The sequence below is a fragment of the Triturus cristatus genome, chromosome 3_2, assembly GCF_964204655.1.
Source record: "Triturus cristatus chromosome 3_2, aTriCri1.1, whole genome shotgun sequence".
Taxonomy (NCBI): domain Eukaryota; kingdom Metazoa; phylum Chordata; class Amphibia; order Caudata; family Salamandridae; genus Triturus; species Triturus cristatus.
In genome coordinates this window covers 1,168,378,360-1,168,397,513 of record NC_140584.1, presented here as the reverse complement: position 1 = coordinate 1,168,397,513, position 19,154 = coordinate 1,168,378,360, and the positions used below count along the sequence as shown (strand labels likewise).

Sequence of the window (19,154 nt, the reverse complement as noted above, 5' to 3'; positions counted from 1 at the left end):
TGTGGTTGCTTTGGAATCCAGATTGGGACGGGTCGAGGACAGTGTTCTCTTCAATGAATCGTGTCAGTTTACTGTTGACTGTTTTCTCTGCAACTTTGGCTGCAAAGGGGAAGAGCGAGATGGGCCGATAGTTCTTGAGGTCCGTGGGGTCAGCTGTGGGTTTCTTGATCAGGGGTCTGACTTCTGAACGTTTCCAGTCATCTGGGAAGGTGCCTATTTTGAAGGTAGTGTTGATGGGGCTTTCTAGTTCAGGTGCGACGGCAGCCGCAGCTCTGTGGTAGATGTGAGGGGGGTAGGGGTTGGTGGGGGCCCCCGAGTGAATGCTTTTCATGCTCGAGGCGGTGTCTTCGGCCGTGATCGGTGTCAAGTTGGAGATGGTGGTCTGGCTGGTGTTTCTGAGGGGCAGGGAGCCGTCTGTGTCGCCTGGTGGAAGGTCGAGAAGTTGTCGTAGAGGTTTTTGATCTTGAGGTGGAAATAGGTTCCAAGCTTGTCGCAGAGGTCTTTGGATGGGGTGATATCTGTGGCTTTGCTGCATGGGTTGGTGAATTCCTGAATGACACTGAAAAGTTTCTTGGAGTTGGCCAGGATTTTGTTGTGGATGAAGTTTCTCTTGGTGGCTCTGATCTGGTTGTGGTAGTCCGTCATGGCGTCCTTGTAGGTGGTGTGGTTTTCTGTTGTCTTGGTGTTTCTCCAGTTCTTCTTCAGGTGTCTGAAGGTGCGTCTGGCTTCTTGGAGAGCGGTGGTGAACTAGGCGGCTTTCCTGGGGTGTTGTCTGTCGGGGTTGCGTAGCGGGACGAGCTCGTCTGCACAGTTGGAGATCCAGGTGTGGAGTTCTCTGGCTGCGTCGTTTGCGTCGTGTGCCCCGGTGTGGTCGTCTCGGGTGAGGGTGGAGTTAAGTTGCTCGTCCGTAACCTTGCTCCAGTTCCTTTGTGGTGGGCGTGGAGCTGGTTTGGGTGCCTTGGGTTTCTTGATGGTGAAGTGTACGCAGTGGTGGTCGGTCCTTGGCGGCTGTGTTGTGTGGCTGAATTGGACGCTATTTCCTGCCACGAAGATGGGGTCGAGGGTGTTTCCTGCTCTGTGGGTCAGTGTGTTGACGAGTTGTTTAAGTCCGATGCTGTCGAGTTTGTCACAAAGGTTTGTGGAGTTGGGGTCGCTGGGGTTGTCAAGGTGGAAGTTCAGGTCTCCAATGAGTATGTAGTTTGTTGAGGCGATGGCATGGGGTGCGATGAAATCGCTGATGGTGGTGGCAAAGGGTGTTTGGGTGCCGGGGGGTCTGTAGACGAGGGTTCCTCGGAGTGTGGCTTTGGGGGTGGTCTGGATCTGGAAGTGCAGGTGTTCAGCAGAGGAGAAGGTTTCGCTGGAGGTGATGAGGCGGAGGGTGCTCTTGTGGCCGATGGGAAGGCCCCCTCCTGGGTGGTTGGGGTGGTCTTTCCTCTGGATCTTGTATCCATCTGGGATGGCGGTGCTGATGTTGGGGGCGGAGGATGCGTTGGTCCAGGTCTTTGTGAAGAAGGCGATGTCAGGCGAGAGAGAGTCGAGTAGGATCCAGATTTCCATGGCGTGTTTGTGTACGGAGCGTACGTTGAGGAGGATGCATTTTAGGGTGTCACCGGTGCTGACGTCAGCGGTGTTGGAGGCCGGGGTGGCGGTGAGGGTCTGGCAGCAGTGGAGGTAGGAGAACTGGCCATGGGGCATGTTCGGCGAGGCCTGTTGGCATTAACTAAGTCTTCCAGGGTTGAGAGCAAGGAGTGATGAGTAGTGGGAGGTCCAGGGTTCATGGCGCTGGCCGCGGTCGGGTCACGGACGGGCTTGCCTTGGGCACGCCTGAGGTCAGGGTCTGGAGGCAAGGGACGGCACAGCGGAGCTGTGGGGAGAGAGTGGACCTAGACCGACTCCTCCATACATGGCAGAGGTGCACTATATCTAGTAGTTTCCACGTACTAAAACCCTGAAGGTTGCCCACCTCATTTAACATATCACTATCCCACAGCGAGGTTCTTTCGGTCAGTCTGTTGTCCCATCCTAGGAATATGTTAGCCCTGACCCACACCTCCAGCACCGTCTTTGTGTGTGGTGGCATACTTTATTTCCCTGCTCTTCGGTATAGTGCTCCTGGGTATCCTCTAGGCCCCATCACCCAATGATCAACTCGATATGTAGGGTCGTTCCTGTCTGTGAATATCTAATCATTAAGCGTTATTAATTGCGACGCCCAATACTATTTCTGGAGATCTGGTATGGCAAGGCCAGCATTATACTCCTCTCTGAAGTTTGGCTAGCGCAATTCTTGCCCCTCCTCCATCCCATAGTAATTTCCTTAGCTCGCTGTCAGCTTCCTTGAAGAATTTTGCGGGTATTGGAAAAGGGGTGTTTTGAAGGATATTCAACATTTGCGGCGGTGCCATCATCTAGAATAGGACTCCTCTCCCCATCAGGGAGATCGGCAGAGTCCTCCAGTGGGTGACATATCGTTTCAGACGTTTCATTTGGGGCTGCCGATTTCCTCCCAGAAATCCAGCCTTAGTCTTGTCAATGAGTATTCCCAAATATTTAAAATTATCTTTGACTAGGAGTTTTATCTCCCCACTAAGTACGTACGGGGTGGGCGTCTGATAGCATGAACAGAAGAGACTTATCCCAGTTATTCTGGTATCCTGAGTACCCTCTACATAGCTTAAAAATCTGTATTAACTGGTTTATTGTGAAGCAGAGAACGTCATCCGCGTACAATGATATTCACTCTTCCCATTGTCCGCCCCCTGGAATTCCGTAAATCACTGGGTCCCCTCTAACCCATGCTGCGAGTGGCTCCATTGTCAGTGCAAATAGGACGGGGGAAAGAGGGCACCCCTGTATCATTCCCTTGTGTAAGGCAAAAGAGCGGGACACCAAGCCGTTCACCCGTACCCTGGCCAGCAGGTTTTTATACAACAATTTGATCCAGGATTGAAACCGGGGATCGAACCCAAATCTTCCCAAAACTTCGAACAGGTAGTGCCATTCGATACTGTTGAACGCCATACGTACGTCCAATGACAGAAGCGCCACCTCCTCCCCAGGATGGGATCTTATTAGGTGCATTACCCCATATAGGCACCTGAGATTGGGCCTGGTGCTCCGGTGAGGCACAAAACCAGACTGATCTGTATGTATCAATGCCGTTATTGGCCCCAAAAGGTGATTCACCAGGACCTTAGCCAGTATTTTAACTTCCATGTTCCACAAGGATATAGGTCTATATGAACTACATTGGTCCGCTGGTTTTCCCGCCTTGGGGATTACTACGATGGTTGCTGTTCGTTGATCTAGTGGCAAACCACCCTTTTGCCTCACCTCATTGAACATTTCCGGGTGGTACGGTGCTAACACACTCACCGTGCTTTTGAATAACTCCACGGGCAACCCATTTGGTCCCGGGGCCTTCCCACCCTGTAACTCCTGTATGGCGCCCGTTATTTCCTCAGTTGTTATGTCTTTCTCAATGTCCTCGCTATCGTTATCGGGTAGCACCGGGAGTCTAATTTCAGCTAGTAGTTCCCTGCAGTTCATTTCCGACCTCTTCATAATAGTCTGCAAAGGCTCGCGCTATCTCCTCCCCAGTGCAATGCCTGTCCCCCCCCTGTAGGTCGCAGATTTCCCCCACCCAGTTTCTTTCCCTATCCCGCTTCTCCAACCAGGCGATCATTTTGTTGGCCTTGTCCGCCAAATCATATATTCTTCGTTGGGTGGCTAGTGCAGCCGATCTCGCGGCGCTGTTTGCCATATCCCGCATTTCCTGTCTAGGCGATGTGTGAGTCTTGGATCGGCTCTTCCCCCTTCTTTTAAATTGGCCTCAATGTCTACCACTTCTTTCTCCAGTGTATTGCATTGTAACCTTTTTTCTTTATTACTTCCACCAATGCAGGCCTGAATGTGTCCCCTTATGACTGGCTTAAACGCTTCCCATAGGGTGCACGCTGAGTCTATTGTACCCTTATTCTCCTGGAAGTAGACTTGTGCCCTCTCTTCAACCTTTTCGGTTACTTCCTTATTTTTAAAGAACCAGGGATTTATTCTGGGTGGTAGTGTAGTGGTTCGTGTCGGCCCCAGCAAGACCACCTCCATCGGGGATCGAACCGGGAGACCTTGTGGTCCAATTTTGGTATTGCATAACCACGCCTCACCCCGTGTGTTAAGACTCGATCTAGCCGGGAGTAGCTGCCATGTGCTGCTGAGTTAAAGGTGTATTGCCGGGTTCGGGAGTTGTGAAGTCGCCATAGATCCACCAAGCCCATGGCCTCGACAAATGCTCGAAGTGGCTCCACCCCTCTCACTCTAGTTGTCGTAGTTTCCCTATCTTGCCCTGGGTCAATAGTGGCATTCATGTGGCCCCCCAGCATCAATATTCCTGGTGGGAGATCTACCATGAGGGTCCCCAGCGCTGAGAACGCCTCTGACTGTATGGCTGGCGGAATGCAACGTGAGACAATATTGATAGTCTGTTCCTCCCACCTTCCCGTGAGAGCTACAGATCGTCCCAGGGGATCATGCCAAATCTTCCCCACCACCAGTGGGAGGCCTGTCTTTACAAGTATTCCCACTCCTCTCGATCCAGTTGTGTAATCGGCATGGGCAGCTAGTTTGTACCCATATCTGTCAAGTGCTCAATACCTGTTACCCTTCAGGTGTGTTTCCTGAAGCAGCACCACATCTGGGGAGTGTCGGTGCAGGTACTGTAGAACTATCGTTCGTTTAATACGGTTTCCCAAACCATTCACATTCCATGACATGACTCTAAGACTGGTATTCCTTCGACACTCCCCTTGGTGCTGCCCTTTCACAGTCTGACCCCTCCCCTGGGATATCACAACCTCAACAGATGCCATATCTGTAACGGTGCCATTATTTCATTTTCAGTATGCTGTACTAATATCACAAACGGACGTCTCAATACTTAATGAGAAATATTACTATAATAGGAGCAAAATAAACACATCGTACCCCAACTATTGCTACCCCCTTAAAACAATAACTGCATCAGGGTTGGCGGGTGCCAAACGATTGGAACACCAGCCCCGGGTCCCCTTGCCCCCCAAGATCCTTTAATGTTTGTTTTAGTCCTGTCAACAACTTAACTGACTTTTGGCCGCCAGAATTGTATCTACAGGTGGGAGTCCATTCTCACAGTCCCCCCACCCCCGTCTTCTTGAACCGTGGCATACGACCTGCTCTTCGCAGTCCTCAGCATAGGTCTTCCACGGTGTCTTCATTTTCCATACCCATCTTCCACTGCACCTGGTACCTGGGCCGGCGTACCCTTGCTCCCTGTTCTCCTTGATCATCTTTTTGCTGTTCTCATCATCTCCCACGCTGAGAGTTGTGGCCCACATTGCACCACCCCTCCAATGTTTCCTCTGCGGAGTTGAAGTACCATGTTTTCCCTTTGGCGATTACTCTCAATTTTGCAGGAAACATCATGGAGTACTTGATTTCTCTTTACTCCCTCGAAGCTAGTCGCTGTCATTGGACTTGCAGTGTAGAATCTGGAAAGAACCTGGTCACCGTGTTCTCATGGTGCAGATCCCCATACAAGCGTGCCGTCTGCAGAATGGTGTCCCTGTCGTGGAAACTGAGGAGCCGCGCAATGATTGTCCTGGGTGGGGCACCTGGCTTAAGTTTGGGGATGGACGCCCTGTGCGCCTGCTCTATTGTAAAGTAGTTTGAGAGTCCTTTTGGCTTCAAGTGATTTAGGATTAAGTCCTCCAAGAACAAATCAACACTGGGTCCCTCCATGCCCTCCGGAACCCCCACTACCCTAATGTTGTTCCTTCGTGCCTGCCATTCTTGGTCTTCTAGCTTGGCCACCATTGCCTCTTGTTGTTTTGTGAGGGCCTGAACTTGTTCCTCAAGGCTTTTCGTTCTGGTCTGCAGATGTGCCACCTCTGTGGCGGTGACCTTGTCTGCCGTTTTTTGGAGATCCCCTCTCAAGAGATTTACATCCACAGTTACTGCATCAATTTTAGGATCTATCGTGCCCTTCAGATCCGCAATGGCCGCCATTATTGCGCTCAGTGAGTGTCCGCCGTCTCTTCCGGTTGCTGGTCCTGGGCTTCCGCCGTCTGGTTTGGGACCGCATATTTATCCATCTTATTAGTCTGCGCCCCTGCGTATCCCTTTGGCTTCATTGGGGTGTGCTACATGGCAGTCCACTGTACTCCAAATTGTTTGCGAGGTTCCGGCCCCCTGGTGTATTCTCCTCCAGGCATGTCGTCTGTCTGTTTCCCCTCAGAGCCACGCAGGCACTCGGGACCTTGCTTGCCCACTGGCTTGTGTCGTTGTTCACTCCCTCTCCCCGACCGGGTGCGTTATCTGTCCCTTGGAGTCGAACTCGAGGGAGAGAAAAGTGGAAAGGCCCCTCTCGTCCGTAACACAATCGCTGTCTCTTTTGTCCACCTGTGGGTATGTCTGCCCCTAATGCCTTGTTACACTCTTTCACACCCAACGTGCTCTGTGTGGGCCGCTCTCCCCTTTGTCCCTTCTACCAAGGACTTGACCCCAGCTGCTTCCTGTGCTTCGTCGCCACTCGGTCTTTATAAGTTCTGTGCCAGCTTTTCTCCAGGTCTTGTAGTGCCCAGGACCCACTGTCACTGTGCAGTTGTTCCCTTTAGACTGTCCCCAGCTGTGGTGACTGCCCCAGTACGGGCTGTGTGAGCGTTTTCCAGGTGTTTTCTTGGCTCCCTTAATCCCCAGGGCCGGCCTCAGCCGTTCGCGCTCCATTTCGCCTCCAGCAGGGGCCGCTTTATTACAATATGGCCGTGCACGTCTCGGAACACTGTAACGTGCACTCTGGCATGGGACAGGGGGGTTGTGGCTGTTCAGGCTCCCGATCCGGTTGCGATGTCCTCCCTTGTGGTAATGTGTGGGGAGACTGGGAAGCAAGGCCGCACCTTCTCTTGTGGAGCCCGCTCATCCGCCCCGCCCGGCACGAACTTACAGTACTCCGGTGCTGCCCTCAGTAAGCGACCGCCCGCCCGCCGCTGTGCCTTGATCCCTGGGTGGTGCTTGGTGCCGTGGCGATGCTCCTTAGATTCTGCTCTCACGCCTCTCTTTCTTCAGCTTCACCCGACATGTGCACCGCCGTCCTGCAGGCCTCAACCTGGCTGGGTAACAAAAGACGCCTCACACGCCACGATCTTTTCCGACCATGGGCATGTCGTTGGCCCTCGATGTTCAGGTGCACATTTATGCTGTTTCCGTCGTTGCTGGGTGTCCGGATATTGGGGTATTAGAAACCCTTGTGCCGGAGCTCCGCTAGGATGCCGCCTTTTTGCTCAGCTCCTAGGCCACGCCCCCCTCTGTAGATAGTATTGTTGACTCACTCACCAGTACGGATGATCTCACCGAGGCCCAAAGTTACAAGAAGTCTGTTTTTGTGGAATGTTTGTATTTTAAAACATAACACAATACTTTTTATAAAGCACGCCGTTCACCCCAAAAGGTACCTTGGCACTGAAGTACCAGCTGAAATAGCAGATGTTCGTTACTAGACTAGAAAGTGGAAAGGAGCGATGTGTTGGGTCAGATGGCAGAGGATTCAACGGTATTTAAATGCAATGAGACACCACGAAAAAGGGGTGCTTTACTAGGTATAGTGTTTTGAGCAGGGCTTTTTCGGGTGGGGTATCCTTTAGGAACAGTATTTCCATTTTTTTCAGCAGATGAATATGAAAATGTCAGAAGGCGCTACCAATAAAAAATTAGGGGTTAAATCTGTGTAGTGAAACAAATTAACCTGGCATCATGAGTGTGGCTGCAACAGTTTTCTTCTGTAAAGTGATAGTTGCGATATTGATTGTCATCATACTCTTTATTTCAGTAAATTACCATAGAAGAGATGCAAAATAAGTAACATATTGAGAAATAAAATAGTAAAACCTATAAACGACTATTCAAATTCTAAAACATATCTGGACAATAGGCATGATTTATGGATTAAAAAAACACAAGTTCTTAGGTTTAATACAATAAAATACAAACTAGTCATGGTTCCATTAAATGTAAAATCATACATTTTATGCCATAAAAGTATCTTAGCTGTTATTGTCCGCTGGTATAGAAGCCATCTTTTCCTGATAAGCCAAGCAGACATTAAAAATCTTGAAACAGCAAAAACCAATGGTTAGGCTGGGTCTGTGTGCAAAATCCTGCACACTCCCTCATTTGGAGTGGTACTGAGGTTCCTGCATATAGGAATCAACCATTGCGACCTTGCACTTCTAAACGCCGGGCACAAAAAATAGCTTGTCGGCTATTGTCTCCTTCTTATGTCCACATGAAGAACAGCAAAACACACAAGGGTTGGGGGATCCCACCACACCAGAGGTAAAAGCACAAAGTGACAGTATTCCATACCTAAACTATACATATAGTTTTTTTGCTAGATTAGGTTCGATTTCATCTGTGAAGGATTCAACAAATTAAGTATCCTTGACCGTTAAAAAAGAAGGGCTTCATTTATGAGGCCCCTTGTGCAGCGGGGACGCCAATTTTTGTGATGTTCCGTGGTGCAGTAGCCTGCTCCATATTTACAAAGTCGCTATAGGCCACTTTTTTTTGGCTTAATGCTGCCTTGTTAATATCGTATGCAGCACACATAGAAAGAGGAAAAAGCCTCTTGCGATTGTTTTTGTGCAAGAAGTTGTCCCTGCCGGCACAATAATAATCATCCCTGAAACGCAGGCACCCTTGTACCATGGTGCAAAGGTGCCTGCCTTGGTGCATGGCAGCCCATTGTGCAGAAAAGGACCGGAATGCGCCGTATCTCATAGATACAGCACACTCCTGTCCTTTTCTTTTGAGGTCCAAAGTTGTTAAAGTGCCCTTTGGATTTGTTGTTAAGAGAATATTTAACTTGTAGGGCTTAAACTGACTTTATAGGTCCTTTACACTTCTACCTGGGCAAGATCCCCCAGGATCATACCAAAGATTGACTGGGCCTATCCCCACAAATGATTCTTTTATAAATTGAATCCAGGGAAATGAACAGCACAGGGGTATTTGAGTATTTCCTCCAACCCCCTACGATACGGTAACAGTTCAGGTCAAACCCTGACCTGAGGGGGGTTGGAAATAAGGGAAGGCTTGTCTTAACATCTAGAAACATCTAGAAAAGGCCCGGGAGTGGGTAAAATGGGCAAGCGCAAAACGGCGGCGGTGGTCCACACCGCACCAATCACCAGCACAATGGACAGTTTCCTACAAAGAGCAGCGGGGGTTCTAAATCAAATTTGTGTCCCGCCAACTTTCCCGATCCCCAGTGAATCACATCTTATCTTGCGCCTCCAATAGTGGGCTTCAGGATCCCGAGGAGGGAATCGAGCTGATAGCCACTTCTCCACGTCCTACTACTACCAACAAGCAGCTTGTTTGTGTTGAGCCTACTGCGGGGTGCACACTGGGGAGTAAGGTTCTAGCTCACACTAAAACTAACCAAGTAGTGGCCCAGGAGGGTCAGTCTTGTAGTGGGGCTGGTTCAGGGGCCAAGACTAAATACCCCACCACTGGGCCAAGGCGAAATGTTTGAAAGTGGACACATCAATGTTAAACAACCAAGGTGCTGCACCCTTGTCGAAAGACGACTTGGCGACCATGCTAGAGGCCGGCCTGATTTCTCTTCTGGACCACTTGGACCTTAAGTTGGAACCAATTAAACAAAGGCTGTCTTCTATAGAGAGAGATCTTTCAAACCTGTCTCTTTCTCTCAAAATTTCAATCCTACTCCCCGTGTCTGTGACACAGCTGAGGATCCCGCTGACTCGGCTCCTGTTATCCGCACCCCAAGCAGAATTCACTTTGCCCAAACCCTCCACCAAGTGAGCACCACCCCCTTACCTGGCCCATCAACGAGCACCGGAAAACTTCTAACCTGCACATGTGGCTCGCAGGTGAGGCCATGCGCCCAGTTGCCACCTGGAACCGAGGCCAGTCATTGCAGGGAGGCGGTTCCTCCTGTGAGGGGAGTAGAAGGGGATGCCTCAATCCGTTCTACTTTTAAATAGAATAGAGTATCTCAGGGTCCAGACTCCATTCATTTACCTCCGGAAGCAACACTGTATGTAGTGGTTTTATGCAATGTGCCAGTACTTAGGCCGGATACCACCGAGAACTTTTACCAATTAAAGACCAAGGTCCTGTACTGGCTTACCAACAACACTCCCCGGGGCGTTGAAGTGAAAGGGACATCCTCATGGTTAGGAGGGTGGCCTGGATAGGAGGCTTGAAGAAGTGTAGTGATGGTGACTGTATAATCATCAATTTTAACAGACCACACCTGGCAGATAGGATTCTCCATGCCGCCAACCATTGTAATAGAACAGGGGTTATTTTTATCCACCTACATCTATGATTTCGCACCCGACCCCGTCTCCATCTGAATGGGCTCAGCATCTGCCCCCGGTCCCTTTATTCAACTCATTTGAGCCGCTGGGTTACCTTGATCACTGTGATTGACTGAGTAGCCGGGACCAAGAAATTCTATAGTGCCCTTCAATAAGATCAGCGATCCCAGGTAAACCACAGTAGTCATTCATCAGGTAAAAACCTCTGCACCATCATATCATGGAATATAGCCGGCTTGGCTAGTAAGTTCACGGATCCAGGGTGGCTGGCCTTTATCAAAAACATGACATTATCTGTTTCCAAGAGACATGGACCATTGACAATATTTATTTTTTGGAGGGCTTTAAGCTTTTTAATATTCCAGCTCAGTCTACATGGTGCCATTGAGGTATTGGGCGTTAACCTTCAACTCAGGGTCCCACAGTCTAACGCTCCTGAAATTTTATAATGCCACTTCCCTTCTCCCTGAGGTGTGTAATGTCACTCGCCTAAGCGCATTCTTAACGAATGGTAGGGCCACGCCACGGAAGCCTGGTTTCATAATCCTGGTAGGGAACTTTAACAGACATATCTATGGGGCTCTGAGGCAGGGGGGCACAGGGGCTAGTGAGGATTCCATTTGTCCTCTTGTAGACGGTATGCATTTTGATCATTGTAAGCAGGGGAGAAACTAAACGCACTGAATGGTGAACTGGACTTGAAATTAACAATAGGGAAATTGAACCCCCCCCCCCCCCAAGCGATATCTTACTCCAACTTTTAAGGGGTGGGCCGGGAATCTTCAATCATTGATTTTATTTTAATTTCTACCCCCCTTAATTATTTGATTTCTGACTTTTCAATAATAGCCAATAGTTTAGTGACCACAACCCCTTGTGTATCAAAGGTAGATGGCTCATTTTTTATTTAAAAAGTCACCACAGGAGGAGGGGTCCTACGGGCAACAGACAGAGGGAGACGACTTAGATGGGGGCAGATTTTTCCAGACATTCTGTGCGGGTCTCTATTTGAGATGTGCCACAGTGAATTCCACATCTGCCAGAATGCGAAGGAAGCGTCAGATGAGTCTATCATCTGCATATTTGAATCAATATCCTGTTCCGTCGCGAGATTATTGACTGTTCCATCTCAGGGAGCTCAGAGGGAGAGGGGACCCAGATGGTTTAACCCAGAATGCTCACTGGCAGCCAGGAGGCTGAAACTAGCTCTTCATGCCTCCCCGATGAATGTCACGCTAGTTAAAATCCGTTGAAAACAGTATAAAATAGCTTTAAGTAAACGTAGGGCGGCCCTGAATGAAGAAGCTTGGGGCAACCTCATGAAAGCAACAACATATAAGTCCAGCGCAAAGTTCTGGTTATCAATAGTCCTATCTTGGTAGAAGAGGCAGCCAATGTATTAGAAGCTCATATCACTGAAAATGAAAGGGTCAGCCATTTCGAGGACATGTTTAAGGGAGACCTGGTCCCTCTTCCTTTAAGTAATCCTGGTGGTACACAAAAAAACTAGTAGTACTGGAAGTAGAAGTAAGGCGTGGGATTACAGGATTGACATATAAAAAGGCCCCGGGCCCTGGTGGAATCCCACCCGATCTTTATCTGTCGGATGTGACACGTTGGGCTCCCATGCTCACCTCCGTAATTAATGCTGTTGCTAGGTTTGGCATCCCGTCTTCATGGGCGACCTCCATTATTGTGCCTGTTTTTAAAAGGGGGATAGGGGTAGCACTGTCTGTTAGAGACCTATCTCCCTGCTAGATTCGGTAGTAAAAGTTGTGGGCTGGATATTGTTGGTTAGGTTATCGTCCTGGGCTACTGACAATAACATTCTGTCGGACGCCCCATATGGGTTTCGCCCTGGCCGCTTCACAATCGATCAATCTTTGAATCTATTCCTAATAATTAGTAAATACACAGTCGCCCACAGGTGTACCATCTTCCTGGCTTTCATGGATCTGTCATCCGCCTTCGATTGCGTTAACAGGGGCAAATTATGTCAGATTCTTTTAGCATTAGGGGTAGACAGGGAGAAAGTCTCTTTTCTTCACGATCTCCACCGGAACACCAGGGCGGTAGTGCGATATTCGTCAAGTTTGACTGTATCACGTTCATTTCCTGTCAGGGGTGGTGTCCGTCAAGGCTGTAAACTGGCTCAGTTTCTTTTTAATCTTTACATCAACAACTTAGAGAAAACCCTCTTGGAAACTATGGCTGATTATCCCCGGATCAGACGGCGAGGTCTGCCTATTCTGCTATATGCAGACAACGACGTCTTGATGGCCAGGACAGAGAGGGGTTTACCAACCATTTTATCTTCGTTTGCCCAGTTTATGGGACATTTGGACTTAAAAGTCAACAACTCCAAATCTTATATTATGCAACTGGGGATGCAGCCTAGTAGATCATATGCCTTCAAGGTAGGGCCGACCCGAGCCCTAAAACATCTGCTTTCTCCTACCTAGGGGTGCTCCTGGATGACAAACTGAACTGGGGCCCAACAACTCACACGAAAAAGAAACAACCTCAATAGCTTTTAACAGTTTTTAACAAGTCTTTTGCCCTACCTGCACTGTGCTACTTGTTCCCCACAATCTCGAGAGCTGGCACTGGCCCTCCTGCGGTGGGAGCACGGGTCCGCCATCTTGGACAGTCTCGGGGTTGGCGGGCTAGTCTTTTTGCACACAGAGCATATTTCAACACTAAATAGCGCGAGCGCGCTCAGTGTGATTTTCTCCTGAGGCTCAGCCGGGAGTGTTTCTTTTTTACATGCTGCTAGAATTGCGATGTTTGCACTTTGATCTATGAATTTTTAGAATAACGTTTTTAACAGCCTTTAGCAAGACTTTTGCCCTACCTGTACTTTGCTACTTGTTCCCCGCAATCTCGAGTGCTGGCACTGGCCCTCCTGCGGTGGGAGCGCGGGTCCGCCATCTTGGACAGTGTCAGGGTTGGCGGGCTAGTCTTTTTGCACACAGAGCATATTTAAACACTGAATGGCACGAGTGCGCCGGCTGCACCACGAAGGCGCGCCAAAGGCAAGGCCGTCTGCGTCCGTCCACGATCGTTCCGCGATCAGCGCCAGCCCCCCTGCTCAGGGAAGTTCAGGTAACTCCTCTAAACTGCAGTATGATAGTACACTTTTAAAAAATATTAATTCTAAAACTAACTCTGATACTAGGGCCCACTCCTGCCTCTGTATCAGTCCCGACTGTCAGCTCATGGAGCATTTTAAGGGTTGCCCAGGGTGCAGGATCGAAATTCCAGAGCTTTTATTTCAAACTATAGATTCTTTTAGAACTTGTGTAAAGTTAGATTCAAAGATGAGTACCTCCATTTGGAAATGTGTTCTCATGAATGTGAGATCACTGATTAAACATAGTTTGGAGTGTGTTTCATCTATAGAGGATGTAGGCGTAAAGATTGCTTTCATCACAGAATCCTGCACTGATAACGCATCAGGTCCGGACTTAGTTAAGGCCACGCCTCCTAACTATGTATGCTATACTTTGAATAGGCCCACTGGAAGATGAGGCGGATTAGCGGTAATCTACCATTCCTCGCTGGTCGCTACATTTAGTCCAGGAGGGGTGGAAGGCTGTGAGGTTTTGGACTTCTCCTTTCACCTGTCTCCTCAGTACACTTTTTCTAGGCTCACTTATCTATAGACCACCTGGCCCTAAAGGTTGTTTTTGCGATCAGGCGGGAAGATTTGTGAAAAGTGGTATCACCGCTAACTCCTACACCGTTTTAGGCAATTTCAATTTCCATTTGGAAGCCTCTTCAGATACGGACACAGCCAAATTGTTAGATTTGATGAAGGACAATAACTTAGAGCAACTTGTGACTGGTGTGACCCATCAGGCAGGACATACACTTGATGGTATTTTTTCTAACAATCCACAATTGCAAGTTACGACTATTCTTCCGTTACTCTGGTCTGACCACAAGGCGGTTCTATTTAACCTTACTATCCCCGAGCGCCATTCTCAAAAGCCAATAAATAAAAAACTGGTGAAAAGAGCGTGGAACAAAGTAACGGCTGAAGATCTCTCCGAGGTCTTCAATAAGACCTTAATCATGCCTCCTAGTAACCTTGAAGAGGCTACACGATCCTATTCAAGCTGGTTAGAAGAAGCAGGTCATAAATTAGCTACCAGTAAAATGTGCCATTTTACAAGGCGGGTACCCTCTGCCCCTTGGTATTCTCAGGAACTAAGGGATCAAAAATTGACTTCTAGGGAGGAGCCTAGCGCGGGACCAAGATGGCTGCGTGAGCACAGAGCTCCCGAGACCCTCGTTCCCTCCGGCAACTATCCTGGCAAAAATCCTGTGTCAAATATCCGGAATATTGGAGATGAACCATTGCTGAGGCGAACGTCGTTGTCCGGACTGAAATTGCACACCGGAGACCGAAGTGGTGACAAGTGGAAGTTTGCGGCCCATCCCCGGGAGGTGCCCGGGTCTCGCGTTGGCAAGGGCCCGGACACTAATTGAACAACAGCGGCCGTGTGTGGTGCAGACCATCGGATGGGGGCTGTTTTTTACTTTCGCTTTCGCTTTCCTCTACAACTGCATGCCTCGGCCCGAGAGTGTCTTGGGCACCAGTCGCCTGTAGCTCAGCCTGCACATGCAGGGGCTTGAATCGGGGTCCCGGATCCAGCGGACCTCGTGCCAATTGGGTGGCTGAGTGGCCTGTCTTTGACGCTGACTGTTCTGGTGTTGAGGATGTCGGCCAAATCGGAAGCCGAAAAACAGAAGCCCAAGAATACCAGGCGGGGGGGCTACACCCAAACTAACAATATGGACCGCTATGCCCAGCAAAAGGGATCGCCAAGCGGACCCGGGAAACCACAGGAAGTATCGAGAGATGACTCGGTCCCCGCACCGGAATTGACCCTGCAAGACATCATGGGCGCCATTGAGGGGATGAAGTCCTCTATTGGGCAACAGTTCGAGACCTTGGCACACAAAGTGGACACTATTTCAGTTGACGTTAACTTGCTTCGCGCAGACCTGGGGAAAACTAATGAAAGAGTTAAATCATTGGACCTCAAAACCTCTACCCTCACGGGGGACGTCTCTGATCTGCAAATAGAGGTCCGTACGCTGAGGACTGCTAACGATCTCTTTGCCCGCAAGATGGAGGATTTTGAAGGCCGGGCGCGGCGCAATAACGTGCGCATTGTTGGCGTTCCGGAGAAATCGGAGGAGCAATCAGCGGACTTGTTTGTCGAGGACTTGGTGGTTAATCATCTGGCGCCTAAGGGCCTCAGCAAGTTCTTTGCGGTCGAGCGGGCCCACCGAGTCCCGGGTGGGAGGCCCAAGGTGGGAGCCCCCCCGAGACCGATCATCGCCAGGATCTTCAATTTCAGGGACCGCGACGCCATTCTACAGGCGTCACGAGTGTCCGGACCAGTCACTTTCCAGAACACTGCAGTGAGTTTTTATCCTGACTTCACCCAGGCGGTGCAGAAGCAACGGCAGAGTTTCCTGGGGGTTAAGAGGAGGATACGCGAGATGGGCCTGAAGTATGCCATGCTCTTCCCGGCCAAGTTGCGCGTCGAGTACGAAGTGCGAACCTTTTTCTTTGACTTGCCAGACGAGGTTGGGGAATGGCTCGACACATTGTCTCAGCGGCGGACTAGCGGGGATCATGCTGGCGGAGCAGAAGGTGGTCATGTCGCACAAGAGTGAGGACTCCGGTGATTGAACATTTTGGCTAAGCTCAGGACAGTGGTTTGCTGATTTGCTTTCATTGCTGGCTATTGTCCGGGGGTGGCGAGGGTACAATGGGAACTCTTTCCTCCTACGGGGTTTCTTCTTGTAGATTAGTTTCTGCTAGGGCGACAGGCACACTGCAAGTTGGGGGGGCTTTTTAGGCTTACGCAGGGGTGCAGGTGGGGGGTGGTATGGGTCTGTTGGGGTGTTTGTTGTTGTTTTTCATTTTGCAAGGTATCGCAATGCAAGTCTTTTTCGCTCGTGTGCTGCTCTCTGGGAGGGGCGGGGGTCTCTTGCCATTTTGTGATGGGGGTAGGGGTTTGAATATACTTAGTTGGAATGTTAATGGCCTGGGGGATCGTATCAAGCGGGGGATTGTTTTGCAATTTCTGAAGAGGTGCTCTCCTGACATAGTCTTGCTGCAGGAGACGCACCTGATAGGCAATACGTGTCATGCGCTCAATAGAAAGGGTTATAAATTTGTTGCGCACTCTGGGTTTTCCTCGGGATCTCGGGGGGCTAAAAATACTCGTTAGGACCTCGCTGCCGTTTGAGATTGATTCTACCACTGTCGATGAAAAGGGGCGCTTTGTGGCTGTTGCGGGGAGGTGGGAGGGCAGGACACTGGTTTTGGTTTCTGTTTATGTCCCTCCTGGCCTGCAGACCGCCACATTTGCTGACTTGGGGAGGGCTATGCTGGATCTCCCCGAGGGCGTGTTGTTGGTGGGTGGTGACTTTAATGCAGTTGGTTCCGGATTACTAGACAGGCATCCGCCAAGGGACCCCGGGGGGGCGCAGAGATGGCTCCCAGATTTTATTGATACATTAGGTCTGGTTGACTGCTGGAGGCTGCTGCATCCCGCTCAGCGGCAGTACACTTTTCACTCTGGGGCACACGATAGTCTCTCTAGAATAGACTATGTTCTCACGTTGGCTGCCCAAGCTTCATTGGTGTCCGAGGCTAGGCACATGGCTAGGGGCATCTCCGATCATTCGCCGGTGTGGATTTGTATGGATTTTGGCCGGGGAGCGGCAGGTAGGATGGCTCCGATTAACCCCTGGTATTTCCGTGACCCTAGGACTCGTAGCGCATTGCTGAAAGCGGTCGATCTCTACTTTTTGGAGAATCTCGGCTCGGTTACCTCCGCCGTGTCTTTGTGGGAAGCATTTAAAACAGTACTGAGAGGGGAGGCCCTCTCCTTGATAGCGGATGTCAAACGTCGGAGAGACGCGGAGGTGGCACAGATCGAGGCTGAGATAGTGGTATTAGAGTCAGTCCTGGAAGACGGGGTTACGGCGGAAACACTGCATAAGTTGAGAGTAAAACAGTCTGAATATAAAGCACTGGTGACAAACGCGGCCAAGGTTCTTAGCAGGGATCAGCAAGGGCGATTGTATGATGTAGGGGACAAGGCTGGGGAATTAATAGCGTGGCTAGACAGAAAAGAACGAGTGAATAGAGTTGTGCCAGAAATAGTGACAGTCGGCGGGGATATTGTCACCGAACCCGACGGGATAGTCCAGTGTTTCGCGGACCACTTCCGCATGGTCTATACGTCTGTGTCGGACAAGCCGGAGGAAGACTCGCACGAACTGCTGCGAGATATTGCACTGCCTTGTCTCTCTGACATAGACAGGGAAGACCTTGATGGTAACATCACCGCGGATGAGGTTGCAGTTGCTATCCGCTCGCTACACCCGGGCAAGGCCTAGGGCCCGAATGGTTTGCCGATCGAGTTGTATAAACTCAGGCCGGATAAGATTGCTCCGCATTTGCGCGATATGTTTGTAGAGGCGCGGGAGAACGGGTGTCTCCCATTTGACCAACGTCTGGCGACAATAGTGGTTATACACAAAGATGGCAAACCCCGGAACAGATGTGGATCGTATAGGCCGATCTCCCTACTCAACGCTGAGCCAAAAATCCTCGCCAAACTGTTGGCTAACCGTTTGATCAGGGTCATTGGGGACTTGATCCACCCGGACCAATCCGGGTTTATCCCACACCGCAACACCGCGTTGAACCTCAGGCGACTCCATGGCGTGCTCGCGAGGGTTGGGACGCTGCGGGAGTCGGCCATCTTGGCGTCACTTGATGCCACGATGGCTTTCGACACTGTAGAATGGCCGTATCTGTGGGCAGCGCTCACCAAATTTGGCTTCGGACCGGGTTTTATAGGCTGGATTAGGCTACTCTATGAGGAACCTTTGGCTAAAATTGCGGTGAACGGTAGGGCGTCATCTCCGTTCGAGCTTGGGAGGAGCACCCGGCAGGGTTGTCCTCTGTCGCCACTATTGTTCGCCCTCGCCTTTGAGCCGCTGGCGGCATGGATTAGATGGCAGCCAGACATAATAGGGATCCGATGGTCGCCAGACCACGAGGACCGAATTTCTTTGTATGCAGACGACATTTTGTTATACTTGACCTCATCTAGGAAATCCCTCATAGTGGTCTGTGACGTCTTGAATTCTTTTGGTAGAAACTCGGGTCTCGCCATTAACTGGGGAAAGTCGCATCTATATGTTCTAAGTGGAGACACCCCTATCGTCCCGCGGAATTGCTCCATCCAGATCACGCATATATTGGGGAAATTATGGCACACGAAAGGATTTGAGAAGTGGGACCTAATTGGGATTTCTAGAGTTGGGGATTTGCTGGCTAAGGGTAAGGTGAAATCGTTTGAGATGCTGCAGACGGAGTACGAATTAGGGGGTACTGAATACTTTCGATATGCCCAGGTACGTCATGCTCTGCTATCAGTCTTCGCCGAGGGGGAGGTCGTGCCTGAGTCTTCTCCTTTGGAGGATCGGATTCTGGATGGTCATATGCCGGAGAGTACAATCTCCTTGATTTACAAGAAGCTTGTAAATGTTTGGACCGATCTCCTCCTTGATGTGCGAGAACAATGGACTAGGGATGGTCTCGAGCTGGACGATGAGGACTGGCAATATGCCATTTCCTCTCCGAAGGAGGTTGTGATTCCGGCGAGACTTCGGCTGGTGCAGCTTAAGATACTTCACAGGGTTTACGTCACGGGGCCCCGCCTGATTCACATGGGT

General features: G+C 50.1%; 1 protein-coding gene across 1 annotated transcript in view; it reads right to left on the bottom strand.

The window, feature by feature from the left end:
* Window positions 1-19,154, bottom strand: part of PLCD4 (phospholipase C delta 4) — a 514,626-nt gene that overhangs the window by 124,365 nt on the left and 371,107 nt on the right. The gene's annotated exons all lie outside the window — the stretch shown is intronic.